The sequence below is a fragment of the Mus caroli genome, unplaced genomic scaffold, assembly GCF_978045245.1.
Source record: "Mus caroli unplaced genomic scaffold, Mus_caroli_1 scaffold_17, whole genome shotgun sequence".
In the NCBI taxonomy this organism is placed as follows: domain Eukaryota; kingdom Metazoa; phylum Chordata; class Mammalia; order Rodentia; family Muridae; genus Mus; species Mus caroli.
The window spans coordinates 79,120,250-79,142,037 of record NW_028227272.1 but is presented as its reverse complement, the minus strand read 5'-3'; positions in this window follow the sequence as shown (position 1 = coordinate 79,142,037).

Below are 21,788 nucleotides of genomic sequence, written 5' to 3'. Positions count from 1 at the left end.
ATGATAAAATAATGTATCTTTGTTTTTAATTTAAAAAGAACATGTTTGTTAAACAGTTTGAAAACTGATGCATAACAATGCAAGTAAATGGAATTATATAGTTTATAGTTTGTCAGTTTACTGTTTTGAAAATTGTGTTTCTGCTGGCAAATAACGGGAAGATGAAAAGGTATGATAGTCTAACTTTTCATATTTGTAACACCCGCCCCTTTGTGTTTCATGTTTTAATGTCTGGAAATAAATTATATATTCTTGGTTTTGTTCTAGGTATAAGAAACACAAAATTAGTTTGATTGGTTAGTCATGTGACTGTTAAAATGGTGTTTGACCAACTACTCACCTCTTGACATAGCCATGACTAAATGAGGTTGGAAATATACAAATAGACGGACAATGAAGGATATGATATGTTACCACAAGAGGAAGTCTTGAATATAATATATGAGAGACCATTTTATTGTTCATTCTTTTGATATCTAAAAAATTTCAAAGTGACATGCCCATATATGTATGGATATATGTTATATATTAGTCCAACAATAATATTTAGCCAGCATTCTTCATAGTTTTATGTCTCTGTTTTGAAAACTGGGTGACTTATATTTAATTATGAACTAAGATATTTTAATTGTTAAGAAGTTGTAACACACATTTAGCAAGAATAAAGATTGTTGAACATCAATACATACTAGAAAAAAAATTTACACTTATAATAGAAAACTTTGATTCTCACAATAATATATTTGCATAAGTCATCAAGTTACAGCAGATAATTAGTTGCAGAAAAGATTTAATTTCAAAACATTTGTATAAATATATAAACAATGTCCTAAATATTGCTAAAGATAGAGTGAACAGGATAACACTAATCTATTTCCTACATGACTGTAATAAAGTTTATTATCATATATTAATCAAAATTTCTGGTCATCCACTGTTTCTGTTCTAGTTGTTTGTTTATTGTGTTTTTGTTATGGTTTTGTTTTTGTTGTTCTCCTCCTCCTTCTCCTCCTCCTCCTTCTCCTCCTCCTCCTTCTCCTCCTCCTCCTTCTCCTCCTCCTCCTCCTCATCGTCATCCTCCTCCTCCTTCTCCTCCTCCTTCTTTGTGGCCTATTTTCTTCTTTAGATGTATTTTAAGAAACAACCATGAGAAATTATCAAATCTTTAAGATCTCATCGTGGATCAGGATATGCTTTCTGTCTCTAAGGAGCTAATTTTGCCATGAACCAGTCTATTATACAAGCAATTTCTACTTTATAGCAAAATGTCTTTTTATATTTTCAAGCAGGATAAAGAATTGCTATTAGGTACTTTTATGAAGAAGATTAAGCATGTGGGCAGGGAAACAACTTGCTGAATACATAAAAAATGTCTGAGTTTCCTGTTGTCTCTGGACAGAGCCCTTTTGTACATCCTACACTCAAAGCAAGCATAGGAATAGAATAAAGATCAGTTGTCGAGGAAATAAATATGAACATTTTATGGATAGAAACAAGGTAGATTGCAGGTCTCAACCTTAAATTCTAATGCAGTGTTCAAGAAACATAGGCGAGCTGTTCGTGACAGCATGGAGAAAGGGCAGAATCTAGCCTAGCAAGTAGAACATGTTCTTTTTAGAGAAGCAAGATTCATCGAAGAACAAAAGTACCATTGGTTGATTAATGTTGCATAGGCAGTTTTATGAATTTGGCTTTCATGTCTATAAAGTTTTATAAATGCATTCAGCAAAACACAGATTAAAATTATCCAAAGATTATGTCTCTACCGCGGTACAGCACATATACCATCTTTTCCTCGTCATTATTCCATAAAGAATGCATTATATTGGATTAAGTTCAATATAATATCTAGAGGGGAATGTGCAAAGATTAAAAATAAACACTACAGCATTTTGTTGAAAGTTGTAATCATCAGGAGATTTAATGTGTGTTTCTGGTAGCAAAGAGTAGCACCAGTCCCCAGAGAAAGAAGTAGCCCAGGCAATCCGTAAAAAAATACCACAGGGGACAAAACAGAGATTAGAAAGTAGAATACACTGCGAAAAACAGTATCTCCTAAAAATGAATTCTTCCTGTTAGATTCAATTCCTATACTTCTCCTTTTTGATCTTAGGCGGGGAGGTTTGAATTATAGGGCAACTTATAAGGAGTTTTAAATCCCGTTGTTTTTGGCTAATGCGATTGCAGGATTGGCAGGCTTCGTCATCACTCTTTGGGTGTCTGCGTGGGAAGAGTGGGAAGTGAAGGTTAAAGTGGTGTGGGTAATAGAAGGAGAAAAACAGCTCGAGGTTTATGTGTAGGTAGAAGCTATAATAGTGACTGGAAGACCGAAGGGGAAGGTAGGTTCGAACTATTAAATTACTACTCAGTTATGGAATCATGATCAGGTATCAGGGCTTAGACATTGGAATGTAACAATCAGCCGTGAAGCAGTGCGGTGCTAATAGTGACCTTAATGAGTTTTGTTGCTAAATATCCCTCCTGTCTTATCATTCCCTGGTGATGAGAATGCTTGCTTCTTGAAGTACAGACGGTATATCTGCTACACAATATTTTCTTATGTTGCTTTCTAGAAGAAAATCGTGCAGCCAGAGTTCTCTTTCTGCATCTACATTTGATTCAAAATAATCCCCAGTACAAAGTGGCAGAGGTTGGGGCATATTTTCCAGCCACTCCACTGAAAACCCTGATAAGAGGATTAGAAGAACAGGGGTGTAGGTGGTGACGTTTATTTTGTCTTGAGATCTAAATAAGTTTATAAACATTGTAAATTCTCAGTTTTATTAATACATATTTTTTATTATTGTCCCTTCTGCTCTATTGATGTCAATGTTAGCATTGCTCCCCTGGTAAACACACACCCCTTTTGTAAGTTCCTCTTGACTCTCTGCTAAGCGCTCGTTTGTGCTCATCCCAGCTGTCATATTTAAATAGTGACTTAGTCCTATGTCTCCCCATTAAGACAACCGAGTTCTAGTATTCTGGTTCTCTGAAAACAAAACAGATAGACATCTAATAAACGGTATAGAGATGTGAGTAAGAGACAGTAGTGATATAAGGATGAAGAGCTGCCTATGAATATGAAAACTTTAGACAATATCTTACAACAAATAGGGGAAATATAAAAGTCTTTGAAAAATTAATGTGATCTTTTTATAGTTTGCCTTCTATTGTAATAGATGGATAATTTTATTAATATCAATCATACAAAAATTTATTGTGGTATATATATAATTTTAAACAGCTGCTGTGAAAATGTAATTCTACATGGTAGTGTATTGCTCTTTGTATATGGTATCTTTTTAAAAAATACACATTTATGTTCATAGAAACTGCCACAATTAAAGAAAATAAATTTATCTAGTTTTATAACAATTACCACATAACAGGAATAATACAAACATCATTCCAAATATAGAGAGAGTTAAATAACACGGTAATTCACAGAGAGACATTTTAAGTACTATGTAAATTTTAAACAATTTTAAAAATGTGTTGATTTCTATCCCCTTAAGCAACTTTCAATTTGAACATTATCAAATCATGCAGGTTGTGTTCTTCTCAAATGAAGTTAAATAAAAATGTTTTCATCACCATATTCTCTGCTAAAACTGCATGAAACATTAGCATCTGTTCGTCAGTGAACTTCTCCCTGAAGCCAGGTGTTAGAGGAATCTGTGTCCTGGTGATAATGCAGTGAAGACTTCAGCTTCTCCAGATGTCTCCAAAGTAATTTACTCTGTAGCAATCTTGAGCTTTGGTGTGAGAATCAGAATCCTTTGAAAACACTTCTGCTTAATTACAAAAATTAGTTATTTTCATCCCAGGCATTGTTTGTAGAAGAAGTTCTCTGTTATGTAATTACATCTGTAAAATTACTCCTAATGTGTGAGATACATTGAATTTGCCCTTATTAAATTGATCAAAGGAAGAAATCAAAGAACCCGTATTGCAGAGACATTGATAAATTGAACATTCTTTCTTAATTGTTAATAATAACATCCCTGGTAAGTTGGAAAGTTTAATATAAAACATACATACATGTTAAAGGAATTGAAAATTCAAAGCCAGGGAGAATATCAGAGCTGCTAGGATGGCATAATATATACTACTCAGCTCCCTGCCAGCCCATGTTGGTGGGAAAGGACACGCTTTGTTGGTACTTTGTGACAAATTGCCCAATGTGAAATAAATAAAAGGAGAAATGTTATATTTAAACAAGATGAAAGCTATTGAGTATGGAGAAAATGTTATGAGAAGAGGATGCACAATACATACATACATAAACACATGCACACACACACATATGTTTGTATGTATGTATGTGTGTGTGGTTTTATATATACATTATTCACACACAAATAATGTTGAGCAATTTAAATTTTAATTGTCTACATTATATATTAAAAAGATTCATCATTTAAAAGTGAGAGATTATAAAATGATAAAACAAGATAGCACCGTGTGATTAACTAAATTTAATTAATTTCTAATTACAAAGTTTATTAATGTTCTAAAACCAAAACATTGCTGTACAATTATTTTTTTTCAATTGTTGTGTATGTGTGTGTGTTTTATTAATGAGGTGTGGGAAGCTGCCTCAGCCTGGCCTTTAATTCGCTGCAGAAATGAATCTGACACTTCATGTTTGAGCTTTCTTCCTCTCCTTCCTATGTGCAGGAATTCGAGGTGTGTGGTAGCATGTCATCCTACACTTGCAAAGAAATATTAGCATTTGTAAAATGTGGGGGCCCTATTACATTCTCATATTAAAGATATTATTGCATATAGCATTATTCCACAATTAACTATTGATATTAAATGGAAAATATGTATTTGCATGTAGAGTATTTGATACTTATGAGGCAAAATACTAAGGTTAATAATAATTATATTAATATGATGGAAGAGTAAATTGAGTGTACTCCATGGTTTATCATATACCACACTCAAATAAAAATTCAGTACAATTTTAGGAGTAATTATTATGCTGAGTCAAATATACATACTTTTTTTCATTGGATTATGGACAAATAAATATTGCTGTCTCAGTTACTTTTCTATTGTCTATTCTTTTCTATTGTGATTCAATTCTGTAAATAAAGCAAATTTTATAAGAAAGTTTGTGTGAGGCTTACAAATACAGAGCATTTTGAGTCCATTTCCTTCATGACAGAACTGCAGAAAGCAGACAGGCATGGTATTTGAATGCCCTTCTGTAGCAACACTTCTAGCTACCTCAAGGATTCTCAGACTGCATTAAGGATTAAATACAATCAAAATATTCGTTATTTTAGTGCACATTACTTTTGTAGTGCAAGCAATATATCTAACTCTGATATATCACTTTGTATGCCACTCATGTAGATGTCACTGTTTTGGATTAAAGATGTGTACTGAAGGCCTGTGTGTATTGCAGACAGAGGCATTATGGGCGTGTATTCCGGGCAGGGCAGATGGATTAAAAGTGTGTACACTAGCTGGATCATAACTTTAGATATGATCATTGCCAGAAGAACCATATTGCTGGATTAAAATTCCTCTATAGGGATTGAAACCTTGCAGATACCACTCAGGTGCTCTACCACATAGCAGCATGCCTAGCAAATGTTTGTTTATTTCATAAATCACAATTTTGTTGATTGCTTTATTAGTGTTATCCAATATATGTTGGATTGTACTTACTCTGAGATTTAAAAATATGTATTTTTGGATTCTAGGACACTATGAATGTGTCTTTTATACTATTTATTGTCCCTGAAAACCATGACTCACTTGAGCTCCAATTCAGGTGTTTTCTTGACTCATTCATGACTCCACATTCACATTTCTATAGAAACTTGGCCTTAATGAACATTTTGTGCCAGAGTGTGTTTTAATATATGTATATGAGAACAGTGAATCAATTCATCAGAATTAATATCTCATGGCCCTTCTACCATTATAAATTCCTCTTTGAATTTTGATATGTATCACGTTCATAAATATCATCTACAAAGGTATCAGTGTGTTTAACTGTTATGAAATTATTATTCATAGAATTGAAGATAAGGACAACTTAAGTTTAATTAATTGAATATTAATTATAATTTTTTACTGTTTGACTTTGGTGTGATATGAAATGGGGTCTGGTTATTCTGTTTTATTTGTTTGAAATACATACTACAGCTCATGCCAGTCTTTATAATTTTGTAATCATTCTGCTTCAGGTCAGAGGTATATGCTCATGTGCCTGGCCACATTTTTACACAATACTTAATAGGATTCTTATTTTTTTTAATCCAGAAAACGGGTGTTAAACAATACACAATCAGTGTGTGTGTGTGTGTGTATGCAAGCCTGTCTCTCTTCTCTCTCTCTCTCTCTCTCTCTCTCTCTCTTTCTCTCTCTCTCTCTCAATATATATATATATATATATATATATATATATATATATATTCCTACAGGTTGTTTAATTTTTCATGTTCTGGTATCCACTATTATCATCAGGAGACTTCTCATCACCTGAGTTATATATATCATATTCAGTTTTAGTAGTTATATAGACAATGTCGTTGAAATATTAACCTCTCAAAACTTAACACTCTATTTTCCATATTTCCTCCAAATATTTATGCATCCCTTGGCTCAAAAAATATATGTGGGATGATTATACCTATGTGGTATAATATTTTTGAGGCATGTCTTTTCTACCACTGTTTACAACACCCTAACTTCTCTTCATCTTACTCTTATGGCATATTCATTTTTAGAGAAAGTAACCAAGGAGCTAAAGGGATCTGCAACCCTATAGGTAGAACAACAATATGAACTACCCAGTAACCCCCGGAGCTCGTTTCTCTAGCTGCATATGTATCAGAAGATGGCCTAGCCGGCCATCAGTGGAAAGAGAGGCCCATTGGTCGTGCAAACTTTATCTGCCTCAGTAGAGGGGAACGCCAGGGCCAAGAGGTGGGAGTAGGTGGGTGGGGGAGTGGGTGGGAGAGGGTATGGGGGACTTTTGGGATAGCATTGGAAATGTAAATGAAATTAATACCTAATAAAAATTAAAAAAAAACAAAAAGACCCACAAAAACAATACAAAACAAAACAAACAAACAAACAAAAAAAAAACAGAGATGCATTTCTTATAGTTTTAAAGGATGGAAGTCCAAGATCAAGGCATGGGTTAGAACATTTGCTCATCAGGTCTCTGTCCCATTTATGCCTTACTCAGTTTTTGTACTTTATGGTCAGACTCGTATTTTATTCTTCTTATTAAGGCACCAGGCTTAGTAGCATCTGATTGTATAAGATTTTCCTGGACACACACACACACAAAGATGCAATTACATGAAATTTAACACATAGTTGCTTCAGCTCAACTTCTATATTATTCTTCTTAGTGCCAAAATCCTCAAGTGTTTGGCAATTAGTCAGTCAAGAGATTTTTTTTTAAGAAGATACTTTATTTTTCTTCAACGTTTCAGTGCACACTCAGCAGTTCCATTGACTTGAGACCCATGTGGAGATAGGTTGTCATAGCAACATGAACTTGTGTCAAAGGATTTTCAGATCATTAAAAATTGTATCAAATAGCTAGAGATAGAAAGGAAAGAAAGAGGGACTATGTATCTAAACTTCCAATGTAAACCCCGTTTTCATTACTATTCAACATGTCCAATAGCCTATCCTACAATTAATACCATCAACTAAGAACCAAGCACTAAATATTTGAGACTGTAATAACTTTCCATGTTCAAAAAAAAAGAGAATATTTCATTTAAAATGTATATAATAGTTTTATCTGAAAATATATTTAAATTAAGATTCTGCTGTTGCTTGGTCTCAATATTTCATTTAATTTCTTTAAAAAATGATAAAAAAGATAGTGCAATTTAAATAATTAAATATATGAAAATAATTAAATTGATATCCATTGAATTCTTTATATTTTACATCATACAGATTCACTCTAATATTTAAAATCAATTCTATTAGTCTTAATAGTTCTATCTTTTGAATTTATTTCATTTTCTCCAGCGATAATATTTTTTGAAATATGAATCTAAACATTTAAGGATATCTGAAAAAAATTAATATTGTCACCAAGTGGCATGTTTATGGCATTTTAAGGTTTTGAAACTAATAGACAATATTATTTATTATTTATTCTAAATATCACTTTATTGATGAGCTCAATGCACAGAAACTCAATCAGAAAGAAACATTCAATATAATGAACTACGAAAATCAATTGCTCATGTGACATTAATCAAATGACATTCAACTCAAATATATGTTCTAATTAAAACATGAATTGTTCTTATTCACTGACAAAATATCAAACGTTCACATTTCAGATAATGTATCAACTAAATCTACTAATTACAATAGAACTTAAGCTTTGAAGATAAAAAGGTCTATTACTATTTAAACATTTGATGAGCGAAGATCAGATATTTCACAATAACAGATGTGTCAAAAACATTCCTGGTAATAAATGAAACTCTGTTAATTTAAATATGTCTCATTTACATTCCTAAATTATAATCAAATTAACACAAGCAAATTTTAATAATGGTTACTTAGGCTTTTAAAGAATTTTATAGTGATATATATATATATTTTAAATCTGAAGGCTCCGAGATCATCAATAAAAGCATAGTAAATTTATATATTAGAGTAATGTCATTAATACTTAGTATGGATTTATAAGACAAAATGCATTATAGAGTAAATTTCAGGAACTGATATTGTTATATCCTTTCAAAACTATCAATATAATTTTGCAAATACATGTATTTAATTTGGGGGTGTGTGTCTGTGTGTGTCTGTGTCTGTGTGTGTGCATGTATATGTGCATACATCCCCCAGAGAGTGTAGATGGTGAGAGAATACCTGAAGGTAGTGGTTTTAATTTATGTACTTGAAGCATTGAATTCTGATCATCAGGTTGAGAGGCAAGTACCTTCTGAACCATACTTTGTGTGTATGTATGTGTATACACATACATCATATACATATACATATACTTTAAAGATTTTGCACAATATATTTTAAACAAGTTTTCCTTCTCCCGAATCCTCCTTGAAACCACATATTCTTCTAACCTCCTGACTTTTCTCTCTCTTTCTGAAACATACAGAAATAAATATCAGAACAAATAAGCAAAATATCAATACAACAAAAATTGTCAAAAGGAACATAAAAAGTATCAACATTAACAACAAAAATCATGGAGTCCATTTTACAGTTCCTGGGCCTTGAGATTGCACTGAAGTGTGGTTTATAAAGCCAGTCTAGAGGAGAAAACAGATTTTCACCTTCTTTGTGGTATCATAAACAAATAGCTTCTTAGATATGGCTAATACCCTATGTCTACTACCCTAGGCAGTGCTTGAAGCCTATGTGGCTGGAAGTTGTGCAGGTCTTTGAATGCCATCATAGTCGATGTGAGTTCCTATGTACATCACTCCTGCTGTATCTGTAAGACACCTTATATTTCATAAAGCAGACACAATGTATAACACTGACATAGTTCCACCTCTAAGTCATTCATATTGAAAACCTAGGAAATTATCTGCATAAGACTATTCTAGGAACCATGATTGTTGTTCCAGTGGAAATGTTCAGCATACTGTCATCCCAGAATACTGGCCACTATTTTAAATTATATATTAAAACCTTTTTGTATTAGACCAAGAAAAAATAAAACTAGTTTCATAAAATTCCTCATTGTTAATGAGACACAATTTTATAGTAGTACTTATTTATTTGACAATTAAAATTGACTTCAAACTCCAGAAATTATTTTAGACAAAATAATATAGACTATCCAAATATTTAAAATGCACACATTTTGATGAAGTCTGTGACATAGTCAAGTATAAACTTCTTCAGAGTACAAGAGGATAAAGGGAGAAACTCCATACTAATTCGATATACAAAACGGTGTAATACAGTCTTACAGCAAACGAATGACAATTTAGTAAGAGCAAATGAAGTAAGAGCAGATTTGACACATTTAATGGAACTATATAAGGATAATTTGGGCACATTGCTGAACTCTAGACATTGTAAGATTCAAGACAATCCCTGCAAATCCCTAAGAGCTAATGATACAATTTTTATGGCTCTGTTTAATTTTCTTGGTTTTATATTGAAACTTCAGGTTTTATTTTCTCTCATGTTAACTTCAAATTCAAACCTAGTTTATAATCATAAGAAAATTCCTCATTTATAATATTTATAGAATTGTGATATTTTCAATTGTTTTCTTTCAAAGAAAAAATTAACAAATTATCTCTGATGATTCTCACCTTCATTTTTGGAAAAAGTAATATAAATGCAATTTATTACAGGTCAGCTCATTACTGGTGCTTTAGTGATATCACAATAAATATACTAAGAAAATAATAAAGTAAGCAATATTGATAATTTAAAATATGGATCTGAAATTAAAAATTCAAATATTTTAATTAAGCAGAATGACACAGTTATTTTTCAAAAGACCAGATAACCCTAATAAAGCAATCAATAAAATTGTGATTTATGAAATAAGCAAACATTTCCTGGGCATGCTGCTATGTGGTGGAGCACCTGAGTGGTATCTGCAAGGTTTCAATCCCTATAGAGAAATTTTAATCCAGCAATATGGTTCTTCTGGCAATGATCACATCTAAAGTTATGATCTGGCTAGTGTTCACAATCCATCTGCCTGGAATACATGCCCGTATGCCTCTGTCTGCAATACACACAGGTCTTCAGTACACATCTTTAATCTAAAACAATGACATCTACATTAGTGGCATACAAAGTGATATATCAGAGTTAGATATGACAGAATGAATCAGAGATAGTGTATTCCCAACTCACCCAAGAACAGATAATAGAGGCTACTAAGGCTCAGGACAGTTCAGTACAGGTCACAAGGCCCAGAAGCTGAAGTCTTCAAAGTTCAGATTTGCAGAAGATTAGGTTGTAAAGAATCTAGGAGCTTCCAGGCCTAGATCTAAGGAAAGTTATAAAAAAAAAAAAAAATTGAGCCAAGCCCAAGCCTTGTACACCCATTGCTTAGGTATGACTCTCATCTCATCCCTTTCCCTGGAGAAATAAAAGCAACATTGACATTTACAAACACAGTTATAAGAAGCATGCATAATCAAGCCCATAAGAAATAAAACTATGAGAAGAGAAACTTTGATTAAATCAGTTTAATAAGAAAATCTATTTTAAAGAAGAATAAAAGCAAGGTCATTCTTCAGTCGTAGACAGTAATCAATATTATGCTGGATATCTTGCAAATTTTGAACATAAATGAAGATTCAGACAATGGGTAAAAGCAGCAGCATTTCAGAACTATGCACTCATAGAATATTTTGTGCAGCAATCACAAAATTCAGTCAGCAGTGAAACAATTTAATGACTTAGCAATTGTTTTAATGAGACTCTTATGAGACTCTTATTTACAAAAGTCTAAGAGTGGAACCAAGAAGTCATCAAATTTTAGATTGGAATAATATGAAGAGTATGATGATGATAAAAAGGTAATGTATGAAAGTATATAAATAAATATTATATTCTTAACTTACCAGACATTTTTCTTATTTCTTCTCATATTTATTAAATGTTAGAAACATCTTTATTTAGTGATTTTTTTCCACTCTTAATTTATATGATAAGGTCTCCAAGACATCACTGTGTGCTTTCAAACTTGAGATAACTCTGCCAATTTCTCTAATATTCATATCCTTTTATACTCACACACAAAGACTCCATGAATGAAGAAATTCTTATATTTCCTCTTATTTAACATTTTAGATATCTTTTTTGTAGCAAGAGACAGTATTATAAGCAATAAATGAGAAACACGGTCTCCTTTCTTTCTGGCAATAGATTATTTCTCTATATTCATACTCCTTATTAAATTCATAACTCTAAATATGCCAGATTCCTTTACTGGTAATGTATTCCAACGTTTTATGTTGCTGCATTTAATAACTGAGTAACATTCCATTTCTGTCAGAGATGCTCAAACTATTAAAATTAACTGTGGATATTACAGTTTTGCTGGTGTAATTTAATATTGCTTGGAAACTTGATCAGTTGACATCTGTTCTTTTGGTTTCAGCTTTTAATGTCGTTGACAGCAGAGAGTTACATCACTTTTGTGAAATAGCTAAGTTTTGTGCTTGGCTTATTCATATTTATTGTTTTATTGTTTTATGTGCACACATGCCGATGCTTGCACATGTGAGTTTAATTTTTTTTTCAGCATAATTATCTTCAGTATGGCACCCCATCCACACCCAGAAGTATATCTTACGATCCAGGGCTATTCGGCGAGTATTTAGTTGTCAGAAGATTGCTAGTGATTTCTGAGAGGAATATATTATACAAGTGGTAGAATGGAGTCATTTGGCTTCACAGGAAGATTAAATTAAAGCAATATCCAGTGGTTTATACTTTATTACAGTGGTGCACCTTATCTCCTACTAGTTGAACATTAAGATAGTAAGGAAACATTGAAAGGAAACATTGAATAAGTAGAGGCCAGTGAACCACAAGCACATGGCGTCTTTTGGTACTTATTGGTATTCCCATATACCACACAACTCACAGTTAATCTATTATAGAATATGTCTTGAAAATATACCAATTTTAATAAATGGTATTCAAAAAGTTGAAATTAAACCTTGTACCCACAATACCTGACCTGTGACCAATATGTAAATACTAATGTGGAGGATAGTAAATGAAACCAGCTTAGCTCCAAAAATAAGGATTAGAGAGATGGTGTGAATGAAAGTTGATATAGGTGGCTTTATATTTAACATTCTATAGCCAATTATGTAAATCTGTTTTATTTTTACCTACAGAGAATGAACTTTGGCTCAGCTAATGAGAAAAGGGAAAGTCAGAACGCCTGCGCAGTTGCTTCACAAAGCTGAGCGGAGGGAGACAACGGCTGTCTTGCAGTTTTCCAGTTTTTGTTGGGAACTGCACATGCTGCATGCGTGGGTCTTTTAATATTTGTCCAACTTGGAATATTGGATTGATGGAACTTTTTTAGAAATCATTTATGTCTTCTCTCAGGAGTGCCGCTTCTAAGCTTTCCCAGATAATCCCTGAGCATGGGACATCTCCCCCTTTGGGGGAGCGATCCTTACCTGGCCCTCCTTGAAGATTGCCTTTTATTCTCAGGATGTTTTGACTCAAAATAACTTGCCAGAAATCTCCCTATGAGGTTCTAACTTCAAAATACTCTTGGAACATCTGTCGCGATACTTACTCAGGAACAAGACAATCAAAACAAAGTAAATTTTAAAAGGTACAAAAAGATTGTTGGGCTAAGAAGAGTTGGCAGGAGATCGGATTAAAAGCATCTTCTTACTATAGACTCTACCTATTAAGAGTTAATAGTACAGTGCTTGGGACATGACAATCTGCTCATGCTGGCTTGCAGATTATGTTTTTCTGTCTAGTGTGCTTGAAACCACAAGATTCTCAGATAATTGTAAAAAATAACTGCGTTCTGTCACTGTTTATCAATGATAACCAAACATAACTAAGAAATTAAAACCCATTTCTTGGGACAGAAATGATATATGTTTTGGAACAATGTGAATCTATCCCTGTCTACTGAGGTCTGTATAAATAAAGAAGCACTCTGATTGACAGTCAGTCAGAATGCAAGGTTCCCCTGCCCCTTCTCCCCCCAAACACACACACGCCTGGCTCCCTCCTCCCTTGCTGACGCCTTATCTCCTCTGTTCGACCTGGCTATCACCGTGACTGGCCTCCAGCAAAAATGGCAATGGAAAATAAAATTTTGTTTATTCTTATTTACTTGAAACTTTCATTAAAACATACTCACGGCATTTCCACCTATCTGTATACCAATTTACCCTAAATTCCCTTATCTAAGAACTTCTATGCCCTCCCCAGATTCTCTTTCAAATTCATGGCCTTTTGCCTTGATTACTATTGTGGCATTTACATGCATACAGATATAAATACAACTTGTTTAGTGCATTTAGTGTTCTGTGAATATATATGATTTCAGAACTTATGCCTTCTGCATCTAAGGCTCAGGGAACTTAACAAAAAGGCAGAAAGTCTGTAAAACAAGAAGTCAGCCATGAGATGGCATCTCCTAGAAATGAAAGGGATGCTGCACACATGTTACATTACCAACGACTGCAGGACTGACAACATAGGTTCCCTATAAACACTGATAAGAATGCTAACACAAAAAAGGCAAAAACATCCCATTGCTAGAAAAGGACTTTATGCAACTAAAGATTGAAGACAGGAGGGCTTAATTGTTTATGGGGATCCACTTGATAATTAAATACCACAGGAAATACATTTTAATTTGAAGCAAACGTAACATCTGTCATATATCACTAATAGCACTAAACATGAAATCCACATTTAATTGAGTATGAACCAGTGTTAATATACTTAATATAAAATAATTCAGTTTTATGATCTTTTAAGTTCTGGGAACAATATTAAATCCAAATGATAAAAACATACCATCTCAAGATGGTTAAGTCAGTGATTAAAATCACTTGGGAGCAGAACTTAGGAACTTAGTCTGCACAGGTGAGAGTGTGCACCACAGAAGCAGACAGCTTCTGGGACAGGCGGGAGCCACAGAGCCGCTGAGGCAGCACCCTTTTCGGGCTGCAGACATCCGGCCACCCTCCCAGCCGGGGAGGACAGGAGTCCTTCCAGCACAGGAGCCCTCTGCCTCAGGAGCAGGGAGTGCCATCTTGGTTCCGGGACTCCACCGAACTTAGGAACTTAGTCTGCACAGGTGAGACTGTGCACCACAGAAGCTGACAGCTTCTGGGACCTGTCAAAGCAACACAGCATCTGGGAAAGGTCCTGTTTTGGGCCTTCTTCTTCGGCCAGGAGGAGGTCAAAACACCAGATATCTGTGCACCTTCCCTGTAAGAGGAGAGCTTGCCAGCAGAGAGTGCTCTAACCACTGAAACTCAGAGGAGAGAGCCTGTCTCCCAGGTCTGCTGATAGATGGTAATCAGAATCACCAGAAGAACAATCTCTAAACAGAGACAACTATAACAACTCCAGAGATTACCAGATGGCATAAGAATCTTACTAACAGAAACCAAGACCACTCACCATCATCAGAACTCAGCACTCCCACTTCGCCCAGTCCAGGGTACCCCAACACACCCGAAAAGCTAGACCTGGATTTAAAAGCATATCTCATGATGATAGTAGAGGACATCAAGAAGGACTTTAATAACTCACTTAAAGAATTACAAGAGAACATTGCTAAAGAGTTACAAGTCCTTAAAGAAAAACAGGATAACACAATCAAACAGGTAGAAGTCCTTAAAGAAAAACAGGAAAAGACAACCGAACAGGTAGAAGTCCTTAAAGAAAAACAGGAAAACATATCCAAACAGGTGATGGAAATAAACAAAACCATACTAGACCTAAAAAGGGAAGTAGACACAATAAAGAAAACCCAAAAAGAGGCAACACTGGAGATAGAAACCCTAGGAAAGAAATCTGGAACCATAGATGCGAGCATCAGCAACAGAATACAAGAGATGGAAGAGAGAATCTCAGGTGCAGAAGATTCCATACAGAACATCGGCACAACAATCAAAGAAAATAGAAAATGCAAAAAGATCCTAACTCAAAACATCCAGGAAATCCAGGACACAATGAGAAGACCAAACCTACGGATAATAGGAGTGGATGAGAATGAAGATTTTCAACTCAAAGGACCAGCAAACATCTTCAACAAAATTACAGAAGAAAACTTCCCAAATCTAAAGAAAGAGATGCCCATGAACATACAAGAAGCCTACAGAACTCCAAATAGACTGGACCAGAAGAGAAATACCTCCCGACACATAATAATCAGAACCACAAAGGCACTAAATAAAGATAGAATACTAAAAGCAGTAAGAGAAAAAGGCCAAGTAACATATAAAGGCAAGCCTATCAGAATTACACCAGATTTTTCATCAGAGACTATGAAAGCCAGAAGATCCTGGACAGATGTTATATAGACACTAAATGAACACAAATTCCAGCCCAGGCTACTATACCCAGCCAAACTCTCAATTAACATAGATGGAGAAACCAAAGTATTCCACAACAAAACCAAATTCACACATTATCTTTCCACGAATCCAGCCCTTCAAAGGATAATAACAGAAAAAAACCAATACAAGGACAGGAACCACGCCCTAGAAACAACAAGAAGGTAATCCCTCAACAAACCTAAAAGAAGACAGCCACAAGAACAGAATGCCAACTTTAACAACAAAAATAACAAGAAGCAACAATTACTTTTCCTTAATATCTCTTAATATCAATGGACTCAACTCCCCAATAAAAAGACACAGACTAACAAACTGGCTACACAAAAAGACCCAACATTTTGCTGCTTATGGGAAACTCATCTCAGAGAAAATGATAGACACTACCTCAGAATGAAAGGCTGGAAAACAATTTTCCAAGCAAATGGTATGAAGAAACAAGCTGGAGTAGCCATTCTAATATCTGATAAGATTGACTTCCAACCCAAAGTCATCAAAAAAGACAGGGAGGGGCACTTCATACTCATCAAAAGTAAAATCCTCCAAGAGGAACTATCAATTCTGAATATCTATGCTCCAAATACAAAGGCAGCCACATTCATTAAGGAACTTTAGTAAATCTCAAAGCACACATTGCACCTCACACAATAATAGTGGGAGACTTCAACACACCACTTTCACCAATGGACAGATCATGGAAACAGAAACTAAACAGGGACACATGGAAACTAACAGAAGTTATGAATCAAATGGATCTCGCAGATATCTGCAGAACATTCTATCCTAAAACAAAAGGATATACTATCTTCTCAGCACCTCATGGGACATTCTCCAAAATTGACCACATAATTGGTCACAAAACAGGCCTCAACAGATACAAAAATATTGAAATTGTCCCATGCATCCTATCAGATCACCATGGACTAAGGCTGATCTTCAATAACAAAATAAATGATAGAAAGCCAACATTCACGTGGAAACTGAACAACATTCTTCTCAATGATACCTTGGTCAAGGAAAGAATAAAGAAAGAAATTAAGGACTTTTTAGAGTTCAATGAAAATGAAGCCACAACATACCCAAACTTATGGGACGCAATGAAGGCATTTCAAAGAGGAAAACTCATAGCTCTGAGTGCCTCCAAAAGAAACTAGAGAGAGCACACATTAGCAGCTTGACAACACACCTAAAAGCTCTAGAACAAAAGGAAGCAAATTCACCCAAGAGGAGTAGATGGCAGGAAATAATCAAACTCAGGGGCAAAATCAACCAAGTGGAAACAAGAAAAACTATTCAAAGAATCAACCAATCAAGGAGCTGGTTCTTTGAGAAAATCAACAAGATAGATAAACCCTTAGCCACACTCACTAGAGGGCACAGGGAAAGCATTCTAATTAACAAAATCAGAAATGAAAAAGGAGACATAGCAACAGATCCTGAAGACATCAAAAACACCATCAGATACTTCTACAAAAGGCTATACTCAACAAAACTGGAGAACCTGGATGAAATGGAGAAGTTTCTAGACAGATACAAGGTAACAAAGTTGAATCAAGATCAGGTTAATGATCTAAACAGCCCTATATCCCCCAAAGAAATAGAAGCAGTCATTAATAGTTTCCCAACCAAAAAAAGCCCAGGACCAGATGGGTTTAGTGCAGAGTTCTATCAGACCTTCAATGAAGATCTAATCCCAGTTCTTCACAAACTATTCCAAAAAATAGAAACAGAAAGTACTCTACCCAACTCATTCTATGAAGCCACAATTACTCTGATACCTAAACCACAAAAAGACCCAATAAAGATAGAAAACTTCAGACTAATATCCCTTATGAATATTGATGCAAAAATCCTCAATAAAGTTCTTGCTAACCGAATCCAAGAACACATCAAAACAATCATCCATCCTGACCAAGTAGGTTTCATCCCAGGGATGCAGGGATGGTTCAATATATGGAAATCCATCAACGTAATCCAGTATATAAACAAACTCAAAGACAAAAACCACATGGTCATCTCGTTAGATGCGGAAATAGCATTTGACAAGATCCAACACCCATTCATGATAAAAGTCTTGGAAAGATCAGGAATTCAAGGCCCATACCTAAACATGATAAAAGCAATCTACAGCAAACCAGTAGCCAACATCAAAGTAAATGATGAGAAGCTTGAAGCAATCCCTCTAAAATCAGGGACTAGACAAGGCTGTCCACTTTCTCCATACCTATTCAACATTGTACTTGAAGTCCTAGCCAGAGCAATTCGACAACAAAAGGAGATCAAAGGGATACAAATTGGAAAAGATGAAGTCAAAATATCACTTTCTGCAGATGATATGATAGTATATATAAGTGACCCTAAAAATTCCACCAGAGAACTCCTAAACCTGATAAACAGCTTCAGTGAAGTAGCTGGATATAAAATTAACTCAAACAAGTCAATGGCCTTTCTCTATACAAAGAATAAACAGGCTGAGAAAGAAATTAGGGAAACAACACCCTTCTCAATAGTCACAAATAATGTAAAATATCTTGGCGTGACTCTAACTAAGGAAGTGAAAGGTCTGTATAATAAAAACTTCAAGTCTCTGAAGAAAGAAATTATAGAAGATCTCAGAAGATGGAAAGATCTCCCATGCTCATGGATTGGAAGGATTAACATTGTAAAAATGGCTATCTTGACAAAAGCAATCTACAGATTGCTGAGGTATACCGAATGGCAGAGAAGCCCCGGAAAAAATGTTCAACATCCTTAATCATCAGGGAAATGCAAATCAAAACAACCCTGATATTCCACCTCACACCAGTCAGAATGGCTAAGACCAAAAATTCAGGTGACAGCAGATGCTGGCAAGGATGTGGAGAAAGAGGAACACTCCTCCATTGTTGGTGGGATTGCAAGCTTGTACAACCACTCTGGAAATCAGTCTGGCGGTTCCTCAGAAAATTGGACATAGTACTACAGGAGGATCCAGCAATACCTCTCCTGGGCATATATCCAGAAGATGTCCCAACCGGTAAGAAGGACACATGCTCCACTATGTTCATAGCAGCCTTATTTATAATCGCCAGAATCTGGAATGAACCCAGATGCCCGTCAACAGAGGAATGGATACAGAAATTATGGTACATTTACACAATGGAGTACTACTCAGCTATTAAAAAGAATGAATTTATGAAATTCTTAGCCAAATGGATGGACCTGGAGGGCATCATCTTGAGTGAGGTAACACAATCACAAAGGAACTCACACAATATGTATTCACTGATAAGTGGATATTAGCCCAAAACTTAGGATACCCAAGATACAAGATACAATTTGCTAAACGCATGAAACTCAAGAAGAATGAAGACCAAAGTGTGGACACTATGCCCCTTCTTAGAATTGGGAACAAAACACCCATGGAAGGAGTTACAGAGACAAAGTTTGGAGCTGTGATGAAAGGATGGACCATCTAGAGACTGCCATATCCAGGGATCCATACCATAATCAGCTTCCAAACGCTGACACCATTGCATACACTAGCAAGATTTTGCTGAAAGGACTCAGATATAGCTCTGTCTTTTGAAACTATGCTGGGGCCAAACAAATACAGAAGTGGATGCTTACAGTCAGCTATTGGATGGATCACAGGGCTCCCAATGGAGAAGCCAGAGAAAGTACCCAAGGAGCTAAAGGGATCTGCAACCCTATAGTTGGAACAACATGATGAACTAACCAGTACCCCAGAGCTCTTGTCTCTATCTGCATATGTATCAAAAGATGGCCTAGTCGGCCATCACTGGAAAGAGAGGCCCATTGGACTTGCAAACTTTATATGCCACAATACAGGGGAATGCCAGGGCCAAAAGAATGGGAATGGTGGGTAGGGAAGTGGGGGTGGGTATGGGGGACTTTTGGGATAGCATTGGAAATGTAATTGAGGAAAATATGTCATAAAAAAATATCACTTGGGAATACAACAGAGGACATGCATCACTGTGATGAATCATGTTTTAATATTTCTGTGCTCCTGTACATTATTTGAGGATAAAAGTTGGTACAGATCGTAAATGATACTTTAAGAGTTGTATATTCTTTTGAATATTTTCTGGTGACTAAAGATAACCAATCAAAAACTACAAGGAGGATTTCAAATAAATGTATTAAAGGTATGATTGTTATAACATCCTTGTTTTTCCTTCTACATGTAAAAACCAGATCATAATTTTTCATATTATATATAATCCATTTATATATAAATAAAATGTTTATGCTTCAACAACATTAAAACAAAATCTATGTTCTTAGAATCGCCTTATTACATATTTAATGTATTTTATTTTATTTAAAATATATTTTTCTCAATGTACTTCATTATGATCACACCTTCCTGAATTTTCACTCCTCCTAGGTTCTCCCACTACCCCTCTATTCCAAATGTACTCCCCCTTCATCAGCTTTAAAATGATAAAATACACGTTCTACTGTGTAGCATTTGCTTATAAAGAATAAGTACTTCCCAACAAGTTTAAAACATTTAATTCATGGTTGCTAAATAACTCTGTAAAGAAAATTAACAGGAAAATAGGATGGAGACACAGATAATGATTTATCCTTGTCTCAGTTTCTAATTAACCACAACAATGGTAATAGAGCTATTTTCCTTCTTATTGGAGTACCCACCCACAGGCACATGCAACACAGAAGACACAAATACACACAAACAAAGCCAAGCTCTGTGATAAGAATAATTAACATAGTCTAAAATGGTTTAATTAAAGTGTGATGTCTCAGCAACACCTCCGCACATTAATCAATAGGTGGAGTTACAGTATAACTCCTACTATTTGCTGATTTCTTGAGAAAGACAAAATGTAGAACCTAATGAAAATATGCTTACAATATGTATATATGCCTGTGCAATATGCTGACTTCATCATGGGTACATTCCCATTCAGTAGGATAAAAGGAATATTTATTCTACATTGTATGTCTCAATCACATAACCTCAAGGCTCAGAAGAGCACAGAGAATATAAAAGCCAGAGGTAGTGGGTGTCTGCAGTGACGCATTACCTTCTGTAAATGACAGATATGCTATATATGCGCTATATATAAAACCCAGGTATAAGTTCCTGCATGAATAACAAAGGGCTTATGAAGTCCATCACTAGCTAAGAAAAGCAAATGTCAGATGATGGCTACTGGGAGAGGGAGAGTTTGTGTTTTGTTTTGTTTAGCAAAACTAAGTGGACACCATGTTTTGTTTTGTTTTTTTATTTTTTAATTAGGACACATGAAGTAAAGAAGGGAAAGTTGTGTGAAGGATAGAGAAGAATCAGAAGGAATGGGATGGATCTGACCGAAAGGTACTATACATGTTCATAAAACTCCCAAAAATATAAAGAAGGGAAAACACTAAATGAATATCAAGGAGATATTGTTGGAATTTTTTTATATTTATTATTTACTTCTTTCTTGAGAAGGATGCAGATATCTTAGTGATGGAGAAATTGTGAGGAAAGGTTCATGAAGCATACGTTAGAAAGTTATCCCTGAAAAATTAAAAAAAACAAAACAAAACAAATCTAAGTTCATTTTTATACACCAGTATAGGGTTACTAGTCATCCAGAGAAACATAGTGCTTTCATTTCATTATGTTTTCATACAAAACATCAAGGGCCTTAATGTACATACAAACATGTACATAATGACCTGTAAAGAAAATCACTT